Source organism: Tenrec ecaudatus, unplaced genomic scaffold, assembly GCF_050624435.1.
Source record: "Tenrec ecaudatus isolate mTenEca1 unplaced genomic scaffold, mTenEca1.hap1 Scaffold_1262, whole genome shotgun sequence".
Classification (NCBI taxonomy): Eukaryota; Metazoa; Chordata; class Mammalia; order Afrosoricida; family Tenrecidae; genus Tenrec; species Tenrec ecaudatus.
Window position 1 is genome coordinate 42,501 of NW_027457829.1, and position 25,809 is coordinate 68,309.

General features: G+C 70.1%; 15 non-coding genes across 15 annotated transcripts; all 15 read right to left on the reverse strand.

Annotated features, from left to right (window-relative positions):
- Positions 1–1,302: 1,302 nt before the first annotated feature.
- LOC142436045 (5S ribosomal RNA) lies at positions 1,303–1,421 on the reverse strand. Its single transcript, XR_012781741.1, has one exon. It is a non-coding gene; the product is annotated as a 5S ribosomal RNA (ribosomal RNA).
- A 1,592-nt stretch (positions 1,422–3,013) lies between these two features.
- Positions 3,014–3,132, reverse strand: LOC142436046 (5S ribosomal RNA). The gene has a single exon (XR_012781742.1). It is a non-coding gene; the product is annotated as a 5S ribosomal RNA (ribosomal RNA).
- Positions 3,133–4,725: 1,593 nt separating this feature from the next.
- Positions 4,726–4,844, reverse strand: LOC142436047 (5S ribosomal RNA). Its single transcript, XR_012781743.1, has one exon. It is a non-coding gene; the product is annotated as a 5S ribosomal RNA (ribosomal RNA).
- Positions 4,845–6,433: 1,589 nt separating this feature from the next.
- On the reverse strand, positions 6,434–6,552 carry LOC142436048 (5S ribosomal RNA). The gene has a single exon (XR_012781744.1). It is a non-coding gene; the product is annotated as a 5S ribosomal RNA (ribosomal RNA).
- A 1,602-nt stretch (positions 6,553–8,154) lies between these two features.
- LOC142436050 (5S ribosomal RNA) lies at positions 8,155–8,273 on the reverse strand. The gene has a single exon (XR_012781745.1). It is a non-coding gene; the product is annotated as a 5S ribosomal RNA (ribosomal RNA).
- A 1,585-nt stretch (positions 8,274–9,858) lies between these two features.
- Positions 9,859–9,977, reverse strand: LOC142436051 (5S ribosomal RNA). The gene has a single exon (XR_012781746.1). It is a non-coding gene; the product is annotated as a 5S ribosomal RNA (ribosomal RNA).
- Positions 9,978–11,577: 1,600 nt separating this feature from the next.
- On the reverse strand, positions 11,578–11,696 carry LOC142436052 (5S ribosomal RNA). Its single transcript, XR_012781747.1, has one exon. It is a non-coding gene; the product is annotated as a 5S ribosomal RNA (ribosomal RNA).
- Positions 11,697–13,286: 1,590 nt separating this feature from the next.
- LOC142436053 (5S ribosomal RNA) lies at positions 13,287–13,405 on the reverse strand. The gene has a single exon (XR_012781748.1). It is a non-coding gene; the product is annotated as a 5S ribosomal RNA (ribosomal RNA).
- Positions 13,406–15,006: 1,601 nt separating this feature from the next.
- LOC142436054 (5S ribosomal RNA) lies at positions 15,007–15,125 on the reverse strand. The gene has a single exon (XR_012781749.1). It is a non-coding gene; the product is annotated as a 5S ribosomal RNA (ribosomal RNA).
- Positions 15,126–16,687: 1,562 nt separating this feature from the next.
- Positions 16,688–16,806, reverse strand: LOC142436055 (5S ribosomal RNA). The gene has a single exon (XR_012781750.1). It is a non-coding gene; the product is annotated as a 5S ribosomal RNA (ribosomal RNA).
- A 1,593-nt stretch (positions 16,807–18,399) lies between these two features.
- On the reverse strand, positions 18,400–18,518 carry LOC142436057 (5S ribosomal RNA). The gene has a single exon (XR_012781752.1). It is a non-coding gene; the product is annotated as a 5S ribosomal RNA (ribosomal RNA).
- Positions 18,519–20,101: 1,583 nt separating this feature from the next.
- On the reverse strand, positions 20,102–20,220 carry LOC142436058 (5S ribosomal RNA). Its single transcript, XR_012781753.1, has one exon. It is a non-coding gene; the product is annotated as a 5S ribosomal RNA (ribosomal RNA).
- A 1,588-nt stretch (positions 20,221–21,808) lies between these two features.
- On the reverse strand, positions 21,809–21,927 carry LOC142436059 (5S ribosomal RNA). The gene has a single exon (XR_012781754.1). It is a non-coding gene; the product is annotated as a 5S ribosomal RNA (ribosomal RNA).
- A 1,604-nt stretch (positions 21,928–23,531) lies between these two features.
- Positions 23,532–23,650, reverse strand: LOC142436060 (5S ribosomal RNA). The gene has a single exon (XR_012781755.1). It is a non-coding gene; the product is annotated as a 5S ribosomal RNA (ribosomal RNA).
- Positions 23,651–25,238: 1,588 nt separating this feature from the next.
- On the reverse strand, positions 25,239–25,357 carry LOC142436061 (5S ribosomal RNA). Its single transcript, XR_012781756.1, has one exon. It is a non-coding gene; the product is annotated as a 5S ribosomal RNA (ribosomal RNA).
- Between the last annotated feature and the right edge of the window lie 452 nt (positions 25,358–25,809).

Here is a 25,809-nt window from a genome sequence, read left to right on the forward strand (position 1 = left end):
ACTCACGAGACAGGGACGGGGTGCCAGGGCCAGGGGCTCAGGTGGCTGCGAGGGGAAGGGTCGCTCGCGGTGCTCCTGTGCACAGGAGAGACAGACACACAGACACAGACAGCCACAGCGACGGGGGCGGGGGGCGTGGGGGCCGAGGGTGGTAGTCGGGGCTGGGGTCGGTGCCCTCCGGGCGGCGGCCTCACGCCCAGAGGGTGGCCAGTGACCAGTGGGTCAAGGTTTCCTCGGGACAGGGAGGGGGTGCCAAGGGACCCTGATCCCGGAAACAGTGGCCAGGGCCAGGGCTGGCTCACAGCTTTGTCAGAGGTGCCCATGGTGGAGGTGGAAACACACCGAGGTCCCGTTAGCCGTGGCCAGAGCGGCCAGGTTCCCTCCCGGAGAGTACCACCTGACTTGAGAGAGTGGTGGACTTGAGAGAGACAGGTCCCGCTGGCCGCCCCTTGCTCCCGCCCTTGCCCTTGCCCTTGCCCTTGCCCTTGCCCCTGCGCCTTGTGCCCTGCCCCTGCCCCTTCTCCTTGCGACCTGCCCACTGGCCCCTGTCCTCCCCCCAGGGCGCCTGCGCTTGGTCCGCAGAGGCCGGCAGGGGCTGGCGCGGCGGCTTTGCCCTGCATGTACCCCAAGCGCATCAATGGCAGGGGTCGCGGAGGGCCCCATGCCTAGTCAGAGATCTTCTAGACAAGGGCATCCTCCCTGGGTGGGGCAAGGGGTCAGGCAGGCCGCCGGCCGCGTGCGGACACAGCCCAGTTTCCCCCAGGTGTGGTCGGGCCTCACCGCCTCCTTCCTTCCTTCCTTCCTTCCTTCCTTCCTTCCTTCCTTCCTTCCTTCCTTCCTTCCTTCCTTCCTTCCTTCCTTCCCAGAGGCCACACCGAGGCCCTGAACCTGACGCCGTGGTTCCCCTTGGCCAGCAACCGCGTGGGTGAAGAGAGGTCAGAGCCCATGGTGCAGGAAGGAGCAGGTGGCCGCACCTGCTGTGGCAGCCGCCGGCCCGCCAGGGTGGCAGAGCCCACCCCCACCCCTCGCGGGGCCGAGTCTGGGGGGTGCGGGGACCGCCAAGTGTGGAGGAGCGGTCCCCGGAGAGGGTGGGTATGAGGCGGGACGGTGCGGGCACTGCGGTTGGTGCCCCAGGCAGGTCCTGGGCAGGGGGCGCGGGGCCTGCTGGTGCCTAAGGAGACAGAGACACAGAGCCGGGGGAGAGAGGGGGACGGAGGGGTGCTGGACCCTCAGGGGAGCCGGAGGTCTGCTGCGGCGCCGCAGGGCGTGGCCGTGGCCGTGGGGGGCCGGCGAGTGGCAAAAAGCCTACAGCACCCGGTATTCCCAGGCGGTCTCCCATCCAAGTACTAACCAGGCCCGACCCTGCTTAGCTTCCGAGATCAGACGAGATCGGGCGCGTTCAGGGTGGTATGGCCGTAGACACTTGCAGCTTCCTCCTGCTGGCCCTAAGAGCCTGCCGCCGCCGCCGCCGCCGCCGCCGCCGCCGCCGCCCGCCCTCCTGCGCTCCCACGGGCCTTGGCCCGACCACCCGACACAACCCGCGCGCCGTGCCTGCGCCTCGCCTAAGCTGCCCACCTGCCCGCCTGCCTGCCCTGGCCCCCGCTTTGTCCGCCTCCCTGCCTACGTGTTCCCATGCCGCCGCCGCCGCCGCCTCTACCACCCCGCTCCTCGGGGCTCCACTCCTGCCGCGGCCTGCACAGCCCACACTCACGAGACAGGGACGGGGTGCCAGGGCCAGGGGCTCAGGTGGCTGCGAGGGGAAGGGTCGCTCGCGGTGCTCCTGTGCACAGGAGAGACAGACACACAGACACAGACAGCCACAGCGACGGGGGCGGGGGGCGTGGGGGCCGAGGGTGGTAGTCGGGGCTGGGGTCGGTGCCCTCCGGGCGGCGGCCTCACGCCCAGAGGGTGGCCAGTGACCAGTGGGTCAAGGTTTCCTCGGGACAGGGAGGGGGTGCCAAGGGACCCTGATCCCGGAAACAGTGGCCAGGGCCAGGGCTGGCTCACAGCTTTGTCAGAGGTGCCCATGGTGGAGGTGGAAACACACCGAGGTCCCGTTAGCCGTAGCCAGAGCGGCCAGGTTCCCTCCCGGAGAGTACCACCTGACTTGAGAGAGTGGTGGACTTGAGAGAGACAGGTCCCGCTGGCCGCCCCTTGCTCCCGCCCTTGCCCTTGCCCTTGCCCTTGCCCCTGCGCCTTGTGCCCTGCCCCTGCCCCTTCTCCTTGCGACCTGCCCACTGGCCCCTGTCCTCCCCCCAGGGCGCCTGCGCTTGGTCCGCAGAGGCCGGCAGGGGCTGGCGCGGCGGCTTTGCCCTGCATGTACCCCAAGCGCATCAATGGCAGGGGTCGCGGAGGGCCCCATGCCTAGTCAGAGATCTTCTAGACAAGGGCATCCTCCCTGGGTGGGGCAAGGGGTCAGGCAGGCCGCCGGCCGCGTGCGGACACAGCCCAGTTTCCCCCAGGTGTGGTCGGGCCTCACCGCCTCCTTCCTTCCTTCCTTCCTTCCTTCCTTCCTTCCTTCCTTCCTTCCTTCCTTCCTTCCTTCCTTCCTTCCTTCCTTCCTTCCTTCCTTCCCAGAGGCCACACCGAGGCCCTGAACCTGACGCCGTGGTTCCCCTTGGCCAGCAACCGCGTGGGTGAAGAGAGGTCAGAGCCCATGGTGCAGGAAGGAGCAGGTGGCCGCACCTGCTGTGGCAGCCGCCGGCCCGCCAGGGTGGCAGAGCCCACCCCCACCCCTCGCGGGGCCGAGTCTGGGGGGTGCGGGGACCGCCAAGTGTGGAGGAGCGGTCCCCGGAGAGGGTGGGTATGAGGCGGGACGGTGCGGGCACTGCGGTTGGTGCCCCAGGCAGGTCCTGGGCAGGGGGCGCGGGGCCTGCTGGTGCCTAAGGAGACAGAGACACAGAGCCGGGGGAGAGAGGGGGACGGAGGGGTGCTGGACCCTCAGGGGAGCCGGAGGTCTGCTGCGGCGCCGCAGGGCGTGGCCGTGGCCGTGGGGGGCCGGCGAGTGGCAAAAAGCCTACAGCACCCGGTATTCCCAGGCGGTCTCCCATCCAAGTACTAACCAGGCCCGACCCTGCTTAGCTTCCGAGATCAGACGAGATCGGGCGCGTTCAGGGTGGTATGGCCGTAGACGCTTGCAGCCTCCTCCTGCTGGCCCTAAGAGCCTGCCGCCGCCGCCGCCGCCGCCGCCGCCGCCGCCGCCCGCCCTCCTGCGCTCCCACGGCCTTGGCCCGACCACCCGACACAACCCGCGCGCCGTGCCTGCGCCTCGCCTAAGCTGCCCACCTGCCCGCCTGCCTGCCCTGGCCCCCGCTTTGTCCGCCTCCCTGCCTACGTGTTCCCATGCCGCCGCCGCCGCCGCCTCTACCACCCCGCTCCTCGGGGCTCCACTCCTGCCGCGGCCTGCACAGCCCACACTCACGAGACAGGGACGGGGTGCCAGGGCCAGGGGCTCAGGTGGCTGCGAGGGGAAGGGTCGCTCGCGGTGCTCCTGTGCACAGGAGAGACAGACACACAGACACAGACAGCCACAGCGACGGGGGCGGGGGGCGTGGGGGCCGAGGGTGGTAGTCGGGGCTGGGGTCGGTGCCCTCCGGGCGGCGGCCTCACGCCCAGAGGGTGGCCAGTGACCAGTGGGTCAAGGTTTCCTCGGGACAGGGAGGGGGTGCCAAGGGACCCTGATCCCGGAAACAGTGGCCAGGGCCAGGGCTGGCTCACAGCTTTGTCAGAGGTGCCCATGGTGGAGGTGGAAACACACCGAGGTCCCGTTAGCCGTGGCCAGAGCGGCCAGGTTCCCTCCCGGAGAGTACCACCTGACTTGAGAGAGTGGTGGACTTGAGAGAGACAGGTCCCGCTGGCCGCCCCTTGCTCCCGCCCTTGCCCTTGCCCTTGCCCTTGCCCTTGCCCCTGCGCCTTGTGCCCTGCCCCTGCCCCTTCTCCTTGCGACCTGCCCACTGGCCCCTGTCCTCCCCCCAGGGCGCCTGCGCTTGGTCCGCAGAGGCCGGCAGGGGCTGGCGCGGCGGCTTTGCCCTGCATGTACCCCAAGCGCATCAATGGCAGGGGTCGCGGAGGGCCCCATGCCTAGTCAGAGATCTTCTAGACAAGGGCATCCTCCCTGGGTGGGGCAAGGGGTCAGGCAGGCCGCCGGCCGCGTGCGGACACAGCCCAGTTTCCCCCAGGTGTGGTCGGGCCTCACCGCCTCCTTCCTTCCTTCCTTCCTTCCTTCCTTCCTTCCTTCCTTCCTTCCTTCCTTCCTTCCTTCCTTCCTTCCTTCCTTCCTTCCTTCCCAGAGGCCACACCGAGGCCCTGAACCTGACGCCGTGGTTCCCCTTGGCCAGCAACCGCGTGGGTGAAGAGAGGTCAGAGCCCATGGTGCAGGAAGGAGCAGGTGGCCGCACCTGCTGTGGCAGCCGCCGGCCCGCCAGGGTGGCAGAGCCCACCCCCACCCCTCGCGGGGCCGAGTCTGGGGGGTGCGGGGACCGCCAAGTGTGGAGGAGCGGTCCCCGGAGAGGGTGGGTATGAGGCGGGACGGTGCGGGCACTGCGGTTGGTGCCCCAGGCAGGTCCTGGGCAGGGGGCGCGGGGCCTGCTGGTGCCTAAGGAGACAGAGACACAGAGCCGGGGGAGAGAGGGGGACGGAGGGGTGCTGGACCCTCAGGGGAGCCGGAGGTCTGCTGCGGCGCCGCAGGGCGTGGCCGTGGCCGTGGGGGGCCGGCGAGTGGCAAAAAGCCTACAGCACCCGGTATTCCCAGGCGGTCTCCCATCCAAGTACTAACCAGGCCCGACCCTGCTTAGCTTCCGAGATCAGACGAGATCGGGCGCGTTCAGGGTGGTATGGCCGTAGACGCTTGCAGCCTCCTCCTGCTGGCCCTAAGAGCCTGCCGCCGCCGCCGCCGCCGCCGCCGCCGCCGCCGCCGCCCGCCCTCCTGCGCTCCCACGGCCTTGGCCCGACCACCCGACACAACCCGCGCGCCGTGCCTGCGCCTCGCCTAAGCTGCCCACCTGCCCGCCTGCCTGCCCTGGCCCCCGCTTTGTCCGCCTCCCTGCCTACGTGTTCCCATGCCGCCGCCGCCGCCGCCTCTACCACCCCGCTCCTCGGGGCTCCACTCCTGCCGCGGCCTGCACAGCCCACACTCACGAGACAGGGACGGGGTGCCAGGGCCAGGGGCTCAGGTGGCTGCGAGGGGAAGGGTCGCTCGCGGTGCTCCTGTGCACAGGAGAGACAGACACACAGACACAGACAGCCACAGCCACGGGGGCGGGGGGCGTGGGGGCCGAGGGTGGTAGTCGGGGCTGGGGTCGGTGCCCTCCGGGCGGCGGCCTCACGCCCAGAGGGTGGCCAGTGACCAGTGGGTCAAGGTTTCCTCGGGACAGGGAGGGGGTGCCAAGGGACCCTGATCCCGGAAACAGTGGCCAGGGCCAGGGCTGGCTCACAGCTTTGTCAGAGGTGCCCATGGTGGAGGTGGAAACACACCGAGGTCCCGTTAGCCGTGGCCAGAGCGGCCAGGTTCCCTCCCGGAGAGTACCACCTGACTTGAGAGAGTGGTGGACTTGAGAGAGACAGGTCCCGCTGGCCGCCCCTTGCTCCCGCCCTTGCCCTTGCCCTTGCCCTTGCCCTTGCCCCTGCGCCTTGTGCCCTGCCCCTGCCCCTTCTCCTTGCGACCTGCCCACTGGCCCCTGTCCTCCCCCCAGGGCGCCTGCGCTTGGTCCGCAGAGGCCGGCAGGGGCTGGCGCGGCGGCTTTGCCCTGCATGTACCCCAAGCGCATCAATGGCAGGGGTCGCGGAGGGCCCCATGCCTAGTCAGAGATCTTCTAGACAAGGGCATCCTCCCTGGGTGGGGCAAGGGGTCAGGCAGGCCGCCGGCCGCGTGCGGACACAGCCCAGTTTCCCCCAGGTGTGGTCGGGCCTCACCGCCTCCTTCCTTCCTTCCTTCCTTCCTTCCTTCCTTCCTTCCTTCCTTCCTTCCTTCCTTCCTTCCTTCCTTCCTTCCTTCCCAGAGGCCACACCGAGGCCCTGAACCTGACGCCGTGGTTCCCCTTGGCCAGCAACCGCGTGGGTGAAGAGAGGTCAGAGCCCATGGTGCAGGAAGGAGCAGGTGGCCGCACCTGCTGTGGCAGCCGCCGGCCCGCCAGGGTGGCAGAGCCCACCCCCACCCCTCGCGGGGCCGAGTCTGGGGGGTGCGGGGACCGCCAAGTGTGGAGGAGCGGTCCCCGGAGAGGGTGGGTATGAGGCGGGACGGTGCGGGCACTGCGGTTGGTGCCCCAGGCAGGTCCTGGGCAGGGGGCGCGGGGCCTGCTGGTGCCTAAGGAGACAGAGACACAGAGCCGGGGGAGAGAGGGGGACGGAGGGGTGCTGGACCCTCAGGGGAGCCGGAGGTCTGCTGCGGCGCTCGCAGGGCGTGGCCGTGGCCGTGGGGGGCCGGCGAGTGGCAAAAAGCCTACAGCACCCGGTATTCCCAGGCGGTCTCCCATCCAAGTACTAACCAGGCCCGACCCTGCTTAGCTTCCGAGATCAGACGAGATCGGGCGCGTTCAGGGTGGTATGGCCGTAGACGCTTGCAGCTTCCTCCTGCTGGCCCTAAGAGCCTGCCGCCGCCGCCGCCGCCGCCGCCGCCGCCGCCGCCCGCCCTCCTGCGCTCCCACGGGCCTTGGCCCGACCACCCGACACAACCCGCGCGCCGTGCCTGCGCCTCGCCTAAGCTGCCCACCTGCCCGCCTGCCTGCCCTGGCCCCCGCTTTGTCCGCCTCCCTGGCTACGTGTTCCCATGCCGCCGCCGCCGCCGCCTCTACCACCCCGCTCCTCGGGGCTCCACTCCTGCCGCGGCCTGCACAGCCCACACTCACGAGACAGGGACGGGGTGCCAGGGCCAGGGGCTCAGGTGGCTGCGAGGGGAAGGGTCGCTCGCGGTGCTCCTGTGCACAGGAGAGACAGACACACAGACACAGACAGCCACAGCGACGGGGGCGGGGGGCGTGGGGGCCGAGGGTGGTAGTCGGGGCTGGGGTCGGTGCCCTCCGGGCGGCGGCCTCACGCCCAGAGGGTGGCCAGTGACCAGTGGGTCAAGGTTTCCTCGGGACAGGGAGGGGGTGCCAAGGGACCCTGATCCCGGAAACAGTGGCCAGGGCCAGGGCTGGCTCACAGCTTTGTCAGAGGTGCCCATGGTGGAGGTGGAAACACACCGAGGTCCCGTTAGCCGTGGCCAGAGCGGCCAGGTTCCCTCCCGGAGAGTACCACCTGACTTGAGAGAGTGGTGGACTTGAGAGAGACAGGTCCCGCTGGCCGCCCCTTGCTCCCGCCCTTGCCCTTGCCCTTGCCCTTGCCCTTGCCCCTGCGCCTTGTGCCCTGCCCCTGCCCCTTCTCCTTGCGACCTGCCCACTGGCCCCTGTCCTCCCCCCAGGGCGCCTGCGCTTGGTCCGCAGAGGCCGGCAGGGGCTGGCGCGGCGGCTTTGCCCTGCATGTACCCCAAGCGCATCAATGGCAGGGGTCGCGGAGGGCCCCATGCCTAGTCAGAGATCTTCTAGACAAGGGCATCCTCCCTGGGTGGGGCAAGGGGTCAGGCAGGCCGCCGGCCGCGTGCGGACACAGCCCAGTTTCCCCCAGGTGTGGTCGGGCCTCACCGCCTCCTTCCTTCCTTCCTTCCTTCCTTCCTTCCTTCCTTCCTTCCTTCCTTCCTTCCTTCCTTCCTTCCTTCCTTCCTTCCTTCCTTCCTTCCTTCCCAGAGGCCACACCGAGGCCCTGAACCTGACGCCGTGGTTCCCCTTGGCCAGCAACCGCGTGGGTGAAGAGAGGTCAGAGCCCATGGTGCAGGAAGGAGCAGGTGGCCGCACCTGCTGTGGCAGCCGCCGGCCCGCCAGGGTGGCAGAGCCCACCCCCACCCCTCGCGGGGCCGAGTCTGGGGGGTGCGGGGACCGCCAAGTGTGGAGGAGCGGTCCCCGGAGAGGGTGGGTATGAGGCGGGACGGTGCGGGCACTGCGGTTGGTGCCCCAGGCAGGTCCTGGGCAGGGGGCGCGGGGCCTGCTGGTGCCTAAGGAGACAGAGACACAGAGCCGGGGGAGAGAGGGGGACGGAGGGGTGCTGGACCCTCAGGGGAGCCGGAGGTCTGCTGCGGCGCCGCAGGGCGTGGCCGTGGCCGTGGGGGGCCGGCGAGTGGCAAAAAGCCTACAGCACCCGGTATTCCCAGGCGGTCTCCCATCCAAGTACTAACCAGGCCCGACCCTGCTTAGCTTCCGAGATCAGACGAGATCGGGCGCGTTCAGGGTGGTATGGCCGTAGACGCTTGCAGCTTCCTCCTGCTGGCCCTAAGAGCCTGCCGCCGCCGCCGCCGCCGCCGCCGCCGCCGCCGCCCGCCCTCCTGCGCTCCCACGGGCCTTGGCCCGACCACCCGACACAACCCGCGCGCCGTGCCTGCGCCTCGCCTAAGCTGCCCACCTGCCCGCCTGCCTGCCCTGGCCCCCGCTTTGTCCGCCTCCCTGCCTACGTGTTCCCATGCCGCCGCCGCCGCCGCCTCTACCACCCCGCTCCTCGGGGCTCCACTCCTGCCGCGGCCTGCACAGCCCACACTCACGAGACAGGGACGGGGTGCCAGGGCCAGGGGCTCAGGTGGCTGCGAGGGGAAGGGTCGCTCGCGGTGCTCCTGTGCACAGGAGAGACAGACACACAGACACAGACAGCCACAGCGACGGGGGCGGGGGGCGTGGGGGCCGAGGGTGGTAGTCGGGGCTGGGGTCGGTGCCCTCCGGGCGGCGGCCTCACGCCCAGAGGGTGGCCAGTGACCAGTGGGTCAAGGTTTCCTCGGGACAGGGAGGGGGTGCCAAGGGACCCTGATCCCGGAAACAGTGGCCAGGGCCAGGGCTGGCTCACAGCTTTGTCAGAGGTGCCCATGGTGGAGGTGGAAACACACCGAGGTCCCGTTAGCCGTAGCCAGAGCGGCCAGGTTCCCTCCCGGAGAGTACCACCTGACTTGAGAGAGTGGTGGACTTGAGAGAGACAGGTCCCGCTGGCCGCCCCTTGCTCCCGCCCTTGCCCTTGCCCTTGCCCTTGCCCCTGCGCCTTGTGCCCTGCCCCTGCCCCTTCTCCTTGCGACCTGCCCACTGGCCCCTGTCCTCCCCCCAGGGCGCCTGCGCTTGGTCCGCAGAGGCCGGCAGGGGCTGGCGCGGCGGCTTTGCCCTGCATGTACCCCAAGCGCATCAATGGCAGGGGTCGCGGAGGGCCCCATGCCTAGTCAGAGATCTTCTAGACAAGGGCATCCTCCCTGGGTGGGGCAAGGGGTCAGGCAGGCCGCCGGCCGCGTGCGGACACAGCCCAGTTTCCCCCAGGTGTGGTCGGGCCTCACCGCCTCCTTCCTTCCTTCCTTCCTTCCTTCCTTCCTTCCTTCCTTCCTTCCTTCCTTCCTTCCTTCCTTCCTTCCTTCCTTCCTTCCCAGAGGCCACACCGAGGCCCTGAACCTGACGCCGTGGTTCCCCTTGGCCAGCAACCGCGTGGGTGAAGAGAGGTCAGAGCCCATGGTGCAGGAAGGAGCAGGTGGCCGCACCTGCTGTGGCAGCCGCCGGCCCGCCAGGGTGGCAGAGCCCACCCCCACCCCTCGCGGGGCCGAGTCTGGGGGGTGCGGGGACCGCCAAGTGTGGAGGAGCGGTCCCCGGAGAGGGTGGGTATGAGGCGGGACGGTGCGGGCACTGCGGTTGGTGCCCCAGGCAGGTCCTGGGCAGGGGGCGCGGGGCCTGCTGGTGCCTAAGGAGACAGAGACACAGAGCCGGGGGAGAGAGGGGGACGGAGGGGTGCTGGACCCTCAGGGGAGCCGGAGGTCTGCTGCGGCGCTCGCAGGGCGTGGCCGTGGCCGTGGGGGGCCGGCGAGTGGCAAAAAGCCTACAGCACCCGGTATTCCCAGGCGGTCTCCCATCCAAGTACTAACCAGGCCCGACCCTGCTTAGCTTCCGAGATCAGACGAGATCGGGCGCGTTCAGGGTGGTATGGCCGTAGACGCTTGCAGCCTCCTCCTGCTGGCCCTAAGAGCCTGCCGCCGCCGCCGCCGCCGCCGCCGCCCGCCCTCCTGCGCTCCCGCGGGCCTTGGCCCGACCACCCGACACAACCCGCGCGCCGTGCCTGCGCCTCGCCTAAGCTGCCCACCTGCCCGCCTGCCTGCCCTGGCCCCCGCTTTGTCCGCCTCCCTGGCTACGTGTTCCCATGCCGCCGCCGCCGCCGCCTCTACCACCCCGCTCCTCGGGGCTCCACTCCTGCCGCGGCCTGCACAGCCCACACTCACGAGACAGGGACGGGGTGCCAGGGCCAGGGGCTCAGGTGGCTGCGAGGGGAAGGGTCGCTCGCGGTGCTCCTGTGCACAGGAGAGACAGACACACAGACACAGACAGCCACAGCGACGGGGGCGGGGGGCGTGGGGGCCGAGGGTGGTAGTCGGGGCTGGGGTCGGTGCCCTCCGGGCGGCGGCCTCACGCCCAGAGGGTGGCCAGTGACCAGTGGGTCAAGGTTTCCTCGGGACAGGGAGGGGGTGCCAAGGGACCCTGATCCCGGAAACAGTGGCCAGGGCCAGGGCTGGCTCACAGCTTTGTCAGAGGTGCCCATGGTGGAGGTGGAAACACACCGAGGTCCCGTTAGCCGTGGCCAGAGCGGCCAGGTTCCCTCCCGGAGAGTACCACCTGACTTGAGAGAGTGGTGGACTTGAGAGAGACAGGTCCCGCTGGCCGCCCCTTGCTCCCGCCCTTGCCCTTGCCCTTGCCCTTGCCCCTGCGCCTTGTGCCCTGCCCCTGCCCCTTCTCCTTGCGACCTGCCCACTGGCCCCTGTCCTCCCCCCAGGGCGCCTGCGCTTGGTCCGCAGAGGCCGGCAGGGGCTGGCGCGGCGGCTTTGCCCTGCATGTACCCCAAGCGCATCAATGGCAGGGGTCGCGGAGGGCCCCATGCCTAGTCAGAGATCTTCTAGACAAGGGCATCCTCCCTGGGTGGGGCAAGGGGTCAGGCAGGCCGCCGGCCGCGTGCGGACACAGCCCAGTTTCCCCCAGGTGTGGTCGGGCCTCACCGCCTCCTTCCTTCCTTCCTTCCTTCCTTCCTTCCTTCCTTCCTTCCTTCCTTCCTTCCTTCCTTCCTTCCTTCCTTCCTTCCTTCCTTCCTTCCTTCCTTCCTTCCTTCCCAGAGGCCACACCGAGGCCCTGAACCTGACGCCGTGGTTCCCCTTGGCCAGCAACCGCGTGGGTGAAGAGAGGTCAGAGCCCATGGTGCAGGAAGGAGCAGGTGGCCGCACCTGCTGTGGCAGCCGCCGGCCCGCCAGGGTGGCAGAGCCCACCCCCACCCCTCGCGGGGCCGAGTCTGGGGGGTGCGGGGACCGCCAAGTGTGGAGGAGCGGTCCCCGGAGAGGGTGGGTATGAGGCGGGACGGTGCGGGCACTGCGGTTGGTGCCCCAGGCAGGTCCTGGGCAGGGGGCGCGGGGCCTGCTGGTGCCTAAGGAGACAGAGACACAGAGCCGGGGGAGAGAGGGGGACGGAGGGGTGCTGGACCCTCAGGGGAGCCGGAGGTCTGCTGCGGCGCTCGCAGGGCGTGGCCGTGGCCGTGGGGGGCCGGCGAGTGGCAAAAAGCCTACAGCACCCGGTATTCCCAGGCGGTCTCCCATCCAAGTACTAACCAGGCCCGACCCTGCTTAGCTTCCGAGATCAGACGAGATCGGGCGCGTTCAGGGTGGTATGGCCGTAGACGCTTGCAGCTTCCTCCTGCTGGCCCTAAGAGCCTGCCGCCGCCGCCGCCGCCGCCGCCGCCGCCGCCGCCGCCCGCCCTCCTGCGCTCCCACGGGCCTTGGCCCGACCACCCGACACAACCCGCGCGCCGTGCCTGCGCCTCGCCTAAGCTGCCCACCTGCCCGCCTGCCTGCCCTGGCCCCCGCTTTGTCCGCCTCCCTGGCTACGTGTTCCCATGCCGCCGCCGCCGCCGCCTCTACCACCCCGCTCCTCGGGGCTCCACTCCTGCCGCGGCCTGCACAGCCCACACTCACGAGACAGGGACGGGGTGCCAGGGCCAGGGGCTCAGGTGGCTGCGAGGGGAAGGGTCGCTCGCGGTGCTCCTGTGCACAGGAGAGACAGACACACAGACACAGACAGCCACAGCGACGGGGGCGGGGGGCGTGGGGGCCGAGGGTGGTAGTCGGGGCTGGGGTCGGTGCCCTCCGGGCGGCGGCCTCACGCCCAGAGGGTGGCCAGTGACCAGTGGGTCAAGGTTTCCTCGGGACAGGGAGGGGGTGCCAAGGGACCCTGATCCCGGAAACAGTGGCCAGGGCCAGGGCTGGCTCACAGCTTTGTCAGAGGTGCCCATGGTGGAGGTGGAAACACACCGAGGTCCCGTTAGCCGTGGCCAGAGCGGCCAGGTTCCCTCCCGGAGAGTACCACCTGACTTGAGAGAGTGGTGGACTTGAGAGAGACAGGTCCCGCTGGCCGCCCCTTGCTCCCGCCCTTGCCCTTGCCCTTGCCCTTGCCCTTGCCCCTGCGCCTTGTGCCCTGCCCCTGCCCCTTCTCCTTGCGACCTGCCCACTGGCCCCTGTCCTCCCCCCAGGGCGCCTGCGCTTGGTCCGCAGAGGCCGGCAGGGGCTGGCGCGGCGGCTTTGCCCTGCATGTACCCCAAGCGCATCAATGGCAGGGGTCGCGGAGGGCCCCATGCCTAGTCAGAGATCTTCTAGACAAGGGCATCCTCCCTGGGTGGGGCAAGGGGTCAGGCAGGCCGCCGGCCGCGTGCGGACACAGCCCAGTTTCCCCCAGGTGTGGTCGGGCCTCACCGCCTCCTTCCTTCCTTCCTTCCTTCCTTCCTTCCTTCCTTCCTTCCTTCCTTCCTTCCTTCCTTCCTTCCTTCCTTCCTTCCCAGAGGCCACACCGAGGCCCTGAACCTGACGCCGTGGTTCCCCTTGGCCAGCAACCGCGTGGGTGAAGAGAGGTCAGAGCCCATGGTGCAGGAAGGAGCAGGTGGCCGCACCTGCTGTGGCAGCCGCCGGCCCGCCAGGGTGGCAGAGCCCACCCCCACCCCTCGCGGGGCCGAGTCTGGGGGGTGCGGGGACCGCCAAGTGTGGAGGAGCGGTCCCCGGAGAGGGTGGGTATGAGGCGGGACGGTGCGGGCACTGCGGTTGGTGCCCCAGGCAGGTCCTGGGCAGGGGGCGCGGGGCCTGCTGGTGCCTAAGGAGACAGAGACACAGAGCCGGGGGAGAGAGGGGGACGGAGGGGTGCTGGACCCTCAGGGGAGCCGGAGGTCTGCTGCGGCGCTCGCAGGGGGTGGCCGTGGCCGTGGGGGGCCGGCGAGTGGCAAAAAGCCTACAGCACCCGGTATTCCCAGGCGGTCTCCCATCCAAGTACTAACCAGGCCCGACCCTGCTTAGCTTCCGAGATCAGACGAGATCGGGCGCGTTCAGGGTGGTATGGCCGTAGACGCTTGCAGCTTCCTCCTGCTGGCCCTAAGAGCCTGCCGCCGCCGCCGCCGCCGCCGCCGCCGCCGCCGCCCGCCCTCCTGCGCTCCCACGGGCCTTGGCCCGACCACCCGACACAACCCGCGCGCCGTGCCTGCGCCTCGCCTAAGCTGCCCACCTGCCCGCCTGCCTGCCCTGGCCCCCGCTTTGTCCGCCTCCCTGGCTACGTGTTCCCATGCCGCCGCCGCCGCCGCCTCTACCACCCCGCTCCTCGGGGCTCCACTCCTGCCGCGGCCTGCACAGCCCACACTCACGAGACAGGGACGGGGTGCCAGGGCCAGGGGCTCAGGTGGCTGCGAGGGGAAGGGTCGCTCGCGGTGCTCCTGTGCACAGGAGAGACAGACACACAGACACAGACAGCCACAGCGACGGGGGCGGGGGGCGTGGGGGCCGAGGGTGGTAGTCGGGGCTGGGGTCGGTGCCCTCCGGGCGGCGGCCTCACGCCCAGAGGGTGGCCAGTGACCAGTGGGTCAAGGTTTCCTCGGGACAGGGAGGGGGTGCCAAGGGACCCTGATCCCGGAAACAGTGGCCAGGGCCAGGGCTGGCTCACAGCTTTGTCAGAGGTGCCCATGGTGGAGGTGGAAACACACCGAGGTCCCGTTAGCCGTAGCCAGAGCGGCCAGGTTCCCTCCCGGAGAGTACCACCTGACTTGAGAGAGTGGTGGACTTGAGAGAGACAGGTCCCGCTGGCCGCCCCTTGCTCCCGCCCTTGCCCTTGCCCTTGCCCTTGCCCCTGCGCCTTGTGCCCTGCCCCTGACCCTTCTCCTTGCGACCTGCCCACTGGCCCCTGTCCTCCCCCCAGGGCGCCTGCGCTTGGTCCGCAGAGGCCGGCAGGGGCTGGCGCGGCGGCTTTGCCCTGCATGTACCCCAAGCGCATCAATGGCAGGGGTCGCGGAGGGCCCCATGCCTAGTCAGAGATCTTCTAGACAAGGGCATCCTCCCTGGGTGGGGCAAGGGGTCAGGCAGGCCGCCGGCCGCGTGCGGACACAGCCCAGTTTCCCCCAGGTGTGGTCGGGCCTCACCGCCTCCTTCCTTCCTTCCTTCCTTCCTTCCTTCCTTCCTTCCTTCCTTCCTTCCTTCCTTCCTTCCTTCCTTCCTTCCTTCCTTCCTTCCTTCCTTCCTTCCCAGAGGCCACACCGAGGCCCTGAACCTGACGCCGTGGTTCCCCTTGGCCAGCAACCGCGTGGGTGAAGAGAGGTCAGAGCCCATGGTGCAGGAAGGAGCAGGTGGCCGCACCTGCTGTGGCAGCCGCCGGCCCGCCAGGGTGGCAGAGCCCACCCCCACCCCTCGCGGGGCCGAGTCTGGGGGGTGCGGGGACCGCCAAGTGTGGAGGAGCGGTCCCCGGAGAGGGTGGGTATGAGGCGGGACGGTGCGGGCACTGCGGTTGGTGCCCCAGGCAGGTCCTGGGCAGGGGGCGCGGGGCCTGCTGGTGCCTAAGGAGACAGAGACACAGAGCCGGGGGAGAGAGGGGGACGGAGGGGTGCTGGACCCTCAGGGGAGCCGGAGGTCTGCTGCGGCGCTCGCAGGGCGTGGCCGTGGCCGTGGGGGGCCGGCGAGTGGCAAAAAGCCTACAGCACCCGGTATTCCCAGGCGGTCTCCCATCCAAGTACTAACCAGGCCCGACCCTGCTTAGCTTCCGAGATCAGACGAGATCGGGCGCGTTCAGGGTGGTATGGCCGTAGACGCTTGCAGCCTCCTCCTGCTGGCCCTAAGAGCCTGCCGCCGCCGCCGCCGCCGCCGCCGCCCGCCCTCCTGCGCTCCCGTGGGCCTTGGCCCGACCACCCGACACAACCCGCGCGCCGTGCCTGCGCCTCGCCTAAGCTGCCCACCTGCCCGCCTGCCTGCCCTGGCCCCCGCTTTGTCCGCCTCCCTGGCTACGTGTTCCCATGCCGCCGCCGCCGCCGCCTCTACCACCCCGCTCCTCGGGGCTCCACTCCTGCCGCGGCCTGCACAGCCCACACTCACGAGACAGGGACGGGGTGCCAGGGCCAGGGGCTCAGGTGGCTGCGAGGGGAAGGGTCGCTCGCGGTGCTCCTGTGCACAGGAGAGACAGACACACAGACACAGACAGCCACAGCGACGGGGGCGGGGGGCGTGGGGGCCGAGGGTGGTAGTCGGGGCTGGGGTCGGTGCCCTCCGGGCGGCGGCCTCACGCCCAGAGGGTGGCCAGTGACCAGTGGGTCAAGGTTTCCTCGGGACAGGGAGGGGGTGCCAAGGGACCCTGATCCCGGAAACAGTGGCCAGGGCCAGGGCTGGCTCACAGCTTTGTCAGAGGTGCCCATGGTGGAGGTGGAAACACACCGAGGTCCCGTTAGCCGTGGCCAGAGCGGCCAGGTTCCCTCCCGGAGAGTACCACCTGACTTGAGAGAGTGGTGGACTTGAGAGAGACAGGTCCCGCTGGCCGCCCCTTGCTCCCGCCCTTGCCCTTGCCCTTGCCCCTGCGCCTTGTGCCCTGCCCCTGCCCCTTCTCCTTGCGACCTGCCCACTGGCCCCTGTCCTCCCCCCAGGGCGCCTGCGCTTGGTCCGCAGAGGCCGGCAGGGGCTGGCGCGGCGGCTTTGCCCTGCATGTACCCCAAGCGCATCAATGGCAGGGGTCGCGGAGGGCCCCATGCCTAGTCAGAGATCTTCTAGACAAGGGCATCCTCCCTGGGTGGGGCAAGGGGTCAGGCAGGCCGCCGGCCGCGTGCGGACACAGCCCAGTTTCCCCCAGGTGTGGTCGGGCCTCACCGCCTCCTTCCTTCCTTCCTTCCTTCCTTCCTTCCTTCCTTCCTTCCTTCCTTCCTTCCTTCCTTCCTTCCTTCCTTCCCAGAGGCCACACCGAGGCCCTGAACCTGACGCCGTGGTTCCCCTTGGCCAGCAACCGCGTGGGTGAAGAGAGGTCAGAGCCCATGGTGCAGGAAGGAGCAGGTGGCCGCACCTGCTGTGGCAGCCGCCGGCCCGCCAGGGTGGCAGAGCCCACCCCCACCCCTCGCGGGGCCGAGTCTGGGGGGTGCGGGGACCGCCAAGTGTGGAGGAGCGGTCCCCGGAGAGGGTGGGTATGAGGCGGGACGGTGCGGGCACTGCGGTTGGTGCCCCAGGCAGGTCCTGGGCAGGGGGCGCGGGGCCTGCTGGTGCCTAAGGAGACAGAGACACAGAGCCGGGGGAGAGAGGGGGACGGAGGGGTGCTGGACCCTCAGGGGAGCCGGAGGTCTGCTGCGGCGCTCGCAGGGCGTGGCCGTGGCCGTGGGGGGCCGGCGAGTGGCAAAAAGCCTACAGCACCCGGTATTCCCAGGCGGTCTCCCATCCAAGTACTAACCAGGCCCGACCCTGCTTAGCTTCCGAGATCAGACGAGATCGGGCGCGTTCAGGGTGGTATGGCCGTAGACGCTTGCAGCCTCCTCCTGCTGGCCCTAAGAGCCTGCCGCCACCTCCGCCGCCGCCGCCGCCGCCGCCGCCGCCCGCCCTCCTGCGCTCCCACGGCCTTGGCCCGACCACCCGACACAACCCGCGCGCCGTGCCTGCGCCTCGCCTAAGCTGCCCACCTGCCCGCCTGCCTGCCCTGGCCCCCGCTTTGTCCGCCTCCCTGCCTACGTGTTCCCATGCCGCCGCCGCCGCCGCCTCTACCACCCCGCTCCTCGGGGCTCCACTCCTGCCGCGGCCTGCACAGCCCACACTCACGAGACAGGGACGGGGTGCCAGGGCCAGGGGCTCAGGTGGCTGCGAGGGGAAGGGTCGCTCGCGGTGCTCCTGTGCACAGGAGAGACAGACACACAGACACAGACAGCCACAGCGACGGGGGCGGGGGGCGTGGGGGCCGAGGGTGGTAGTCGGGGCTGGGGTCGGTGCCCTCCGGGCGGCGGCCTCACGCCCAGAGGGTGGCCAGTGACCAGTGGGTCAAGGTTTCCTCGGGACAGGGAGGGGGTGCCAAGGGACCCTGATCCCGGAAACAGTGGCCAGGGCCAGGGCTGGCTCACAGCTTTGTCAGAGGTGCCCATGGTGGAGGTGGAAACACACCGAGGTCCCGTTAGCCGTGGCCAGAGCGGCCAGGTTCCCTCCCGGAGAGTACCACCTGACTTGAGAGAGTGGTGGACTTGAGAGAGACAGGTCCCGCTGGCCGCCCCTTGCTCCCGCCCTTGCCCTTGCCCTTGCCCTTGCCCTTGCCCCTGCGCCTTGTGCCCTGCCCCTGCCCCTTCTCCTTGCGACCTGCCCACTGGCCCCTGTCCTCCCCCCAGGGCGCCTGCGCTTGGTCCGCAGAGGCCGGCAGGGGCTGGCGCGGCGGCTTTGCCCTGCATGTACCCCAAGCGCATCAATGGCAGGGGTCGCGGAGGGCCCCATGCCTAGTCAGAGATCTTCTAGACAAGGGCATCCTCCCTGGGTGGGGCAAGGGGTCAGGCAGGCCGCCGGCCGCGTGCGGACACAGCCCAGTTTCCCCCAGGTGTGGTCGGGCCTCACCGCCTCCTTCCTTCCTTCCTTCCTTCCTTCCTTCCTTCCTTCCTTCCTTCCTTCCTTCCTTCCTTCCTTCCTTCCTTCCTTCCTTCCCAGAGGCCACACCGAGGCCCTGAACCTGACGCCGTGGTTCCCCTTGGCCAGCAACCGCGTGGGTGAAGAGAGGTCAGAGCCCATGGTGCAGGAAGGAGCAGGTGGCCGCACCTGCTGTGGCAGCCGCCGGCCCGCCAGGGTGGCAGAGCCCACCCCCACCCCTCGCGGGGCCGAGTCTGGGGGGTGCGGGGACCGCCAAGTGTGGAGGAGCGGTCCCCGGAGAGGGTGGGTATGAGGCGGGACGGTGCGGGCACTGCGGTTGGTGCCCCAGGCAGGTCCTGGGCAGGGGGCGCGGGGCCTGCTGGTGCCTAAGGAGACAGAGACACAGAGCCGGGGGAGAGAGGGGGACGGAGGGGTGCTGGACCCTCAGGGGAGCCGGAGGTCTGCTGCGGCGCTCGCAGGGCGTGGCCGTGGCCGTGGGGGGCCGGCGAGTGGCAAAAAGCCTACAGCACCCGGTATTCCCAGGCGGTCTCCCATCCAAGTACTAACCAGGCCCGACCCTGCTTAGCTTCCGAGATCAGACGAGATCGGGCGCGTTCAGGGTGGTATGGCCGTAGACGCTTGCAGCTTCCTCCTGCTGGCCCTAAGAGCCTGCCGCCGCCGCCGCCGCCGCCGCCGCCGCCGCCGCCCGCCCTCCTGCGCTCCCACGGGCCTTGGCCCGACCACCCGACACAACCCGCGCGCCGTGCCTGCGCCTCGCCTAAGCTGCCCACCTGCCCGCCTGCCTGCCCTGGCCCCCGCTTTGTCCGCCTCCCTGGCTACGTGTTCCCATGCCGCCGCCGCCGCCGCCTCTACCACCCCGCTCCTCGGGGCTCCACTCCTGCCGCGGCCTGCACAGCCCACACTCACGAGACAGGGACGGGGTGCCAGGGCCAGGGGCTCAGGTGGCTGCGAGGGGAAGGGTCGCTCGCGGTGCTCCTGTGCACAGGAGAGACAGACACACAGACACAGACAGCCACAGCGACGGGGGCGGGGGGCGTGGGGGCCGAGGGTGGTAGTCGGGGCTGGGGTCGGTGCCCTCCGGGCGGCGGCCTCACGCCCAGAGGGTGGCCAGTGACCAGTGGGTCAAGGTTTCCTCGGGACAGGGAGGGGGTGCCAAGGGACCCTGATCCCGGAAACAGTGGCCAGGGCCAGGGCTGGCTCACAGCTTTGTCAGAGGTGCCCATGGTGGAGGTGGAAACACACCGAGGTCCCGTTAGCCGTGGCCAGAGCGGCCAGGTTCCCTCCCGGAGAGTACCACCTGACTTGAGAGAGTGGTGGACTTGAGAGAGACAGGTCCCGCTGGCCGCCCCTTGCTCCCGCCCTTGCCCTTGCCCTTGCCCTTGCCCTTGCCCCTGCGCCTTGTGCCCTGCCCCTGCCCCTTCTCCTTGCGACCTGCCCACTGGCCCCTGTCCTCCCCCCAGGGCGCCTGCGCTTGGTCCGCAGAGGCCGGCAGGGGCTGGCGCGGCGGCTTTGCCCTGCATGTACCCCAAGCGCATCAATGGCAGGGGTCGCGGAGGGCCCCATGCCTAGTCAGAGATCTTCTAGACAAGGGCATCCTCCCTGGGTGGGGCAAGGGGTCAGGCAGGCCGCCGGCCGCGTGCGGACACAGCCCAGTTTCCCCCAGGTGTGGTCGGGCCTCACCGCCTCCTTCCTTCCTTCCTTCCTTCCTTCCTTCCTTCCTTCCTTCCTTCCTTCCTTCCTTCCTTCCTTCCTTCCTTCCCAGAGGCCACACCGAGGCCCTGAACCTGACGCCGTGGTTCCCCTTGGCCAGCAACCGCGTGGGTGAAGAGAGGTCAGAGCCCATGGTGCAGGAAGGAGCAGGTGGCCGCACCTGCTGTGGCAGCCGCCGGCCCGCCAGGGTGGCAGAGCCCACCCCCACCCCTCGCGGGGCCGAGTCTGGGGGGTGCGGGGACCGCCAAGTGTGGAGGAGCGGTCCCCGGAGAGGGTGGGTATGAGGCGGGACGGTGCGGGCACTGCGGTTGGTGCCCCAGGCAGGTCCTGGGCAGGGGGCGCGGGGCCTGCTGGTGCCTAAGGAGACAGAGACACAGAGCCGGGGGAGAGAGGGGGACGGAGGGGTGCTGGACCCTCAGGGGAGCCGGAGGTCTGCTGCGGCGCTCGCAGGGCGTGGCCGTGGCCGTGGGGGGCCGGCGAGTGGCAAAAAGCCTACAGCACCCGGTATTCCCAGGCGGTCTCCCATCCAAGTACTAACCAGGCCCGACCCTGCTTAGCTTCCGAGATCAGACGAGATCGGGCGCGTTCAGGGTGGTATGGCCGTAGACGCTTTTAGCTTCCTCCTGCTGGCCCTAAGAGCCTGCCGCCGCCGCCGCCGCCGCCGCCGCCGCCGCCGCCCGCCCTCCTGCGCTCCCACGGGCCTTGGCCCGACCACCCGACACAACCCGCGCGCCGTGCCTGCGCCTCGCCTAAGCTGCCCACCTGCCCGCCTGCCTGCCCTGGCCCCCGCTTTGTCCGCCTCCCTGCCTACGTGTTCCCATGCCGCCGCCGCCGCCGCCTCTACCACCCCGCTCCTCGGGGCTCCACTCCTGCCGCGGCCTGCACAGCCCACACTCACGAGACAGGGACGGGGTGCCAGGGCCAGGGGCTCAGGTGGCTGCGAGGGGAAGGGTCGCTCGCGGTGCTCCTGTGCACAGGAGAGACAGACACACAGACACAGACAGCCACAGCGACGGGGGCGGGGGGCGTGGGGGCCGAGGGTGGTAGTCGGGGCTGGGGTCGGTGCCCTCCGGGCGGCGGCCTCACGCCCAGAGGGTGGCCAGTGACCAGTGGGTCAAGGTTTCCTCGGGACAGGGAGGGGGTGCCAAGGGACCCTGATCCCGGAAACAGTGGCCAGGGCCAGGGCTGGCTCACAGCTTTGTCAGAGGTGCCCATGGTGGAGGTGGAAACACACCGAGGTCCCGTTAGCCGTAGCCAGAGCGGCCAGGTTCCCTCCCGGAGAGTACCACCTGACTTGAGAGAGTGGTGGACTTGAGAGAGACAGGTCCCGCTGGCCGCCCCTTGCTCCCGCCCTTGCCCTTGCCCTTGCCCTTGCCCCTGCGCCTTGTGCCCTGCCCCTGCCCCTTCTCCTTGCGACCTGCCCACTGGCCCCTGTCCTCCCCCCAGGGCGCCTGCGCTTGGTCCGCAGAGGCCGGCAGGGGCTGGCGCGGCGGCTTTGCCCTGCATGTACCCCAAGCGCATCAATGGCAGGGGTCGCGGAGGGCCCCATGCCTAGTCAGAGATCTTCTAGACAAGGGCATCCTCCCTGGGTGGGGCAAGGGGTCAGGCAGGCCGCCGGCCGCGTGCGGACACAGCCCAGTTTCCCCCAGGTGTGGTCGGGCCTCACCGCCTCCTTCCTTCCTTCCTTCCTTCCTTCCTTCCTTCCTTCCTTCCTTCCTTCCTTCCTTCCTTCCTTCCTTCCTTCCTTCCTTCCTTCCCAGAGGCCACACCGAGGCCCTGAACCTGACGCCGTGGTTCCCCTTGGCCAGCAACCGCGTGGGTGAAGAGAGGTCAGAGCCCATGGTGCAGGAAGGAGCAGGTGGCCGCACCTGCTGTGGCAGCCGCCGGCCCGCCAGGGTGGCAGAGCCCACCCCCACCCCTCGCGGGGCCGAGTCTGGGGGGTGCGGGGACCGCCAAGTGTGGAGGAGCGGTCCCCGGAGAGGGTGGGTATGAGGCGGGACGGTGCGGGCACTGCGGTTGGTGCCCCAGGCAGGTCCTGGGCAGGGGGCGCGGGGCCTGCTGGTGCCTAAGGAGACAGAGACACAGAGCCGGGGGAGAGAGGGGGACGGAGGGGTGCTGGACCCTCAGGGGAGCCGGAGGTCTGCTGCGGCGCCGCAGGGCGTGGCCGTGGCCGTGGGGGGCCGGCGAGTGGCAAAAAGCCTACAGCACCCGGTATTCCCAGGCGGTCTCCCATCCAAGTACTAACCAGGCCCGACCCTGCTTAGCTTCCGAGATCAGACGAGATCGGGCGCGTTCAGGGTGGTATGGCCGTAGACGCTTGCAGCCTCCTCCTGCTGGCCCTAAGAGCCTGCCGCCGCCGCCGCCGCCGCCGCCGCCGCCGCCGCCGCCCGCCCTCCTGCGCTCCCACGGCCTTGGCCCGACCACCCGACACAACCCGCGCGCTGTGCCTGCGCCTCGCCTAAGCTGCCCACCTGCCCGCCTGCCTGCCCTGGCCCCCGCTTTGTCCGCCTCCCTGCCTACGTGTTCCCATGCCGCCGCCGCCGCCGCCTCTACCACCCCGCTCCTCGGGGCTCCACTCCTGCCGCGGCCTGCACAGCCCACACTCACGAGACAGGGACGGGGTGCCAGGGCCAGGGGCTCAGGTGGCTGCGAGGGGAAGGGTCGCTCGCGGTGCTCCTGTGCACAGGAGAGACAGACACACAGACACAGACAGCCACAGCGACGGGGGCGGGGGGCGTGGGGGCCGAGGGTGGTAGTCGGGGCTGGGGTCGGTGCCCTCCGGGCGGCGGCCTCACGCCCAGAGGGTGGCCAGTGACCAGTGGGTCAAGGTTTCCTCGGGACAGGGAGGGGGTGCCAAGGGACCCTGATCCCGGAAACAGTGGCCAGGGCCAGGGCTGGCTCACAGCTTTGTCAGAGGTGCCCATGGTGGAGGTGGAAACACACCGAGGTCCCGTTAGCCGTGGCCAGAGCGGCCAGGTTCCCTCCCGGAGAGTACCACCTGACTTGAGAGAGTGGTGGACTTGAGAGAGACAGGTCCCGCTGGCCGCCCCTTGCTCCCGCCCTTGCCCTTGCCCTTGCCCTTGCCCTTGCCCCTGCGCCTTGTGCCCTGCCCCTGCCCCTTCTCCTTGCGACCTGCCCACTGGCCCCTGTCCTCCCCCCAGGGCGCCTGCGCTTGGTCCGCAGAGGCCGGCAGGGGCTGGCGCGGCGGCTTTGCCCTGCATGTACCCCAAGCGCATCAATGGCAGGGGTCGCGGAGGGCCCCATGCCTAGTCAGAGATCTTCTAGACAAGGGCATCCTCCCTGGGTGGGGCAAGGGGTCAGGCAGGCCGCCGGCCGCGTGCGGACACAGCCCAGTTTCCCCCAGGTGTGGTCGGGCCTCACCGCCTCCTTCCTTCCTTCCTTCCTTCCTTCCTTCCTTCCTTCCTTCCTTCCTTCCTTCCTTCCTTCCTTCCTTCCTTCCTTCCTTCCTTCCTTCCTTCCCAGAGGCCACACCGAGGCCCTGAACCTGACGCCGTGGTTCCCCTTGGCCAGCAACCGCGTGGGTGAAGAGAGGTCAGAGCCCATGGTGCAGGAAGGAGCAGGTGGCCGCACCTGCTGTGGCAGCCGCCGGCCCGCCAGGGTGGCAGAGCCCACCCCCACCCCTCGCGGGGCCGAGTCTGGGGGGTGCGGGGACCGCCAAGTGTGGAGGAGCGGTCCCCGGAGAGGGTGGGTATGAGGCGGGACGGTGCGGGCACTGCGGTTGGTGCCCCAGGCAGGTCCTGGGCAGGGGGCGCGGGGCCTGCTGGTGCCTAAGGAGACAGAGACACAGAGCCGGGGGAGAGAGGGGGACGGAGGGGTGCTGGACCCTCAGGGGAGCCGGAGGTCTGCTGCGGCGCCGCAGGGCGTGGCCGTGGCCGTGGGGGGCCGGCGAGTGGCAAAAAGCCTACAGCACCCGGTATTCCCAGGCGGTCTCCCATCCAAGTACTAACCAGGCCCGACCCTGCTTAGCTTCCGAGATCAGACGAGATCGGGCGCGTTCAGGGTGGTATGGCCGTAGACGCTTGCAGCCTCCTCCTGTTGGCCCTAAGAGCCTGCCGCCGCCGCCGCCGCCGCCGCCGCCGCCGCCGCCGCCGCCCGCCCTCCTGCGCTCCCACGGCCTTGGCCCGACCACCCGACACAACCCGCGCGCCGTGCCTGCGCCTCGCCTAAGCTGCCCACCTGCCCGCCTGCCTGCCCTGGCCCCCGCTTTGTCCGCCTCCCTGCCTACGTGTTCCCATGCCGCCGCCGCCGCCGCCTCTACCACCCCGCTCCTCGGGGCTCCACTCCTGCCGCGGCCTGCACAGCCCACACTCACGAGACAGGGACGGGGTGCCAGGGCCAGGGGCTCAGGTGGCTGCGAGGGGAAGGGTCGCTCGCGGTGCTCCTGTGCACAGGAGAGACAGACACACAGACACAGACAGCCACAGCGACGGGGGCGGGGGGCGTGGGGGCCGAGGGTGGTAGTCGGGGCTGGGGTCGGTGCCCTCCGGGCGGCGGCCTCACGCCCAGAGGGTGGCCAGTGACCAGTGGGTCAAGGTTTCCTCGGGACAGGGAGGGGGTGCCAAGGGACCCTGATCCCGGAAACAGTGGCCAGGGCCAGGGCTGGCTCACAGCTTTGTCAGAGGTGCCCATGGTGGAGGTGGAAACACACCGAGGTCCCGTTAGCCGTGGCCAGAGCGGCCAGGTTCCCTCCCGGAGAGTACCACCTGACTTGAGAGAGTGGTGGACTTGAGAGAGACAGGTCCCGCTGGCCGCCCCTTGCTCCCGCCCTTGCCCTTGCCCTTGCCCTTGCCCTTGCCCCTGCGCCTTGTGCCCTGCCCCTGCCCCTTCTCCTTGCGACCTGCCCACTGGCCCCTGTCCTCCCCCCAGGGCGCCTGCGCTTGGTCCGCAGAGGCCGGCAGGGGCTGGCGCGGCGGCTTTGCCCTGCATGTACCCCAAGCGCATCAATGGCAGGGGTCGCGGAGGGCCCCATGCCTAGTCAGAGATCTTCTAGACAAGGGCATCCTCCCTGGGTGGGGCAAGGGGTCAGGCAGGCCGCCGGCCGCGTGCGGACACAGCCCAGTTTCCCCCAGGTGTGGTCGGGCCTCACCGCCTCCTTCCTTCCTTCCTTCCTTCCTTCCTTCCTTCCTTCCTTCCTTCCTTCCTTCCTTCCTTCCTTCCTTCCTTCCCAGAGGCCACACCGAGGCCCTGAACCTGACGCCGTGGTTCCCCTTGGCCAGCAACCGCGTGGGTGAAGAGAGGTCAGAGCCCATGGTGCAGGAAGGAGCAGGTGGCCGCACCTGCTGTGGCAGCCGCCGGCCCGCCAGGGTGGCAGAGCCCACCCCCACCCCTCGCGGGGCCGAGTCTGGGGGGTGCGGGGACCGCCAAGTGTGGAGGAGCGGTCCCCGGAGAGGGTGGGTATGAGGCGGGACGGTGCGGGCACTGCGGTTGGTGCCCCAGGCAGGTCCTGGGCAGGGGGCGCGGGGCCTGCTGGTGCCTAAGGAGACAGAGACACAGAGCCGGGGGAGAGAGGGGGACGGAGGGGTGCTGGACCCTCAGGGGAGCCGGAGGTCTGCTGCGGCGCTCGCAGGGCGTGGCCGTGGCCGTGGGGGGCCGGCGAGTGGCAAAAAGCCTACAGCACCCGGTATTCCCAGGCGGTCTCCCATCCAAGTACTAACCAGGCCCGACCCTGCTTAGCTTCCGAGATCAGACGAGATCGGGCGCGTTCAGGGTGGTATGGCCGTAGACGCTTGCAGCTTCCTCCTGCTGGCCCTAAGAGCCTGCCGCCGCCGCCGCCGCCGCCGCCGCCGCCGCCGCCCGCCCTCCTGCGCTCCCACGGGCCTTGGCCCGACCACCCGACACAACCCGCGCGCCGTGCCTGCGCCTCGCCTAAGCTGCCCACCTGCCCGCCTGCCTGCCCTGGCCCCCGCTTTGTCCGCCTCCCTGCCTACGTGTTCCCATGCCGCCGCCGCCGCCGCCTCTACCACCCCGCTCCTCGGGGCTCCACTCCTGCCGCGGCCTGCACAGCCCACACTCACGAGACAGGGACGGGGTGCCAGGGCCAGGGGCTCAGGTGGCTGCGAGGGGAAGGGTCGCTCGCGGTGCTCCTGTGCACAGGAGAGACAGACACACAGACACAGACAGCCACAGCGACGGGGGCGGGGGGCGTGGGGGCCGAGGGTGGTAGTCGGGGCTGGGGT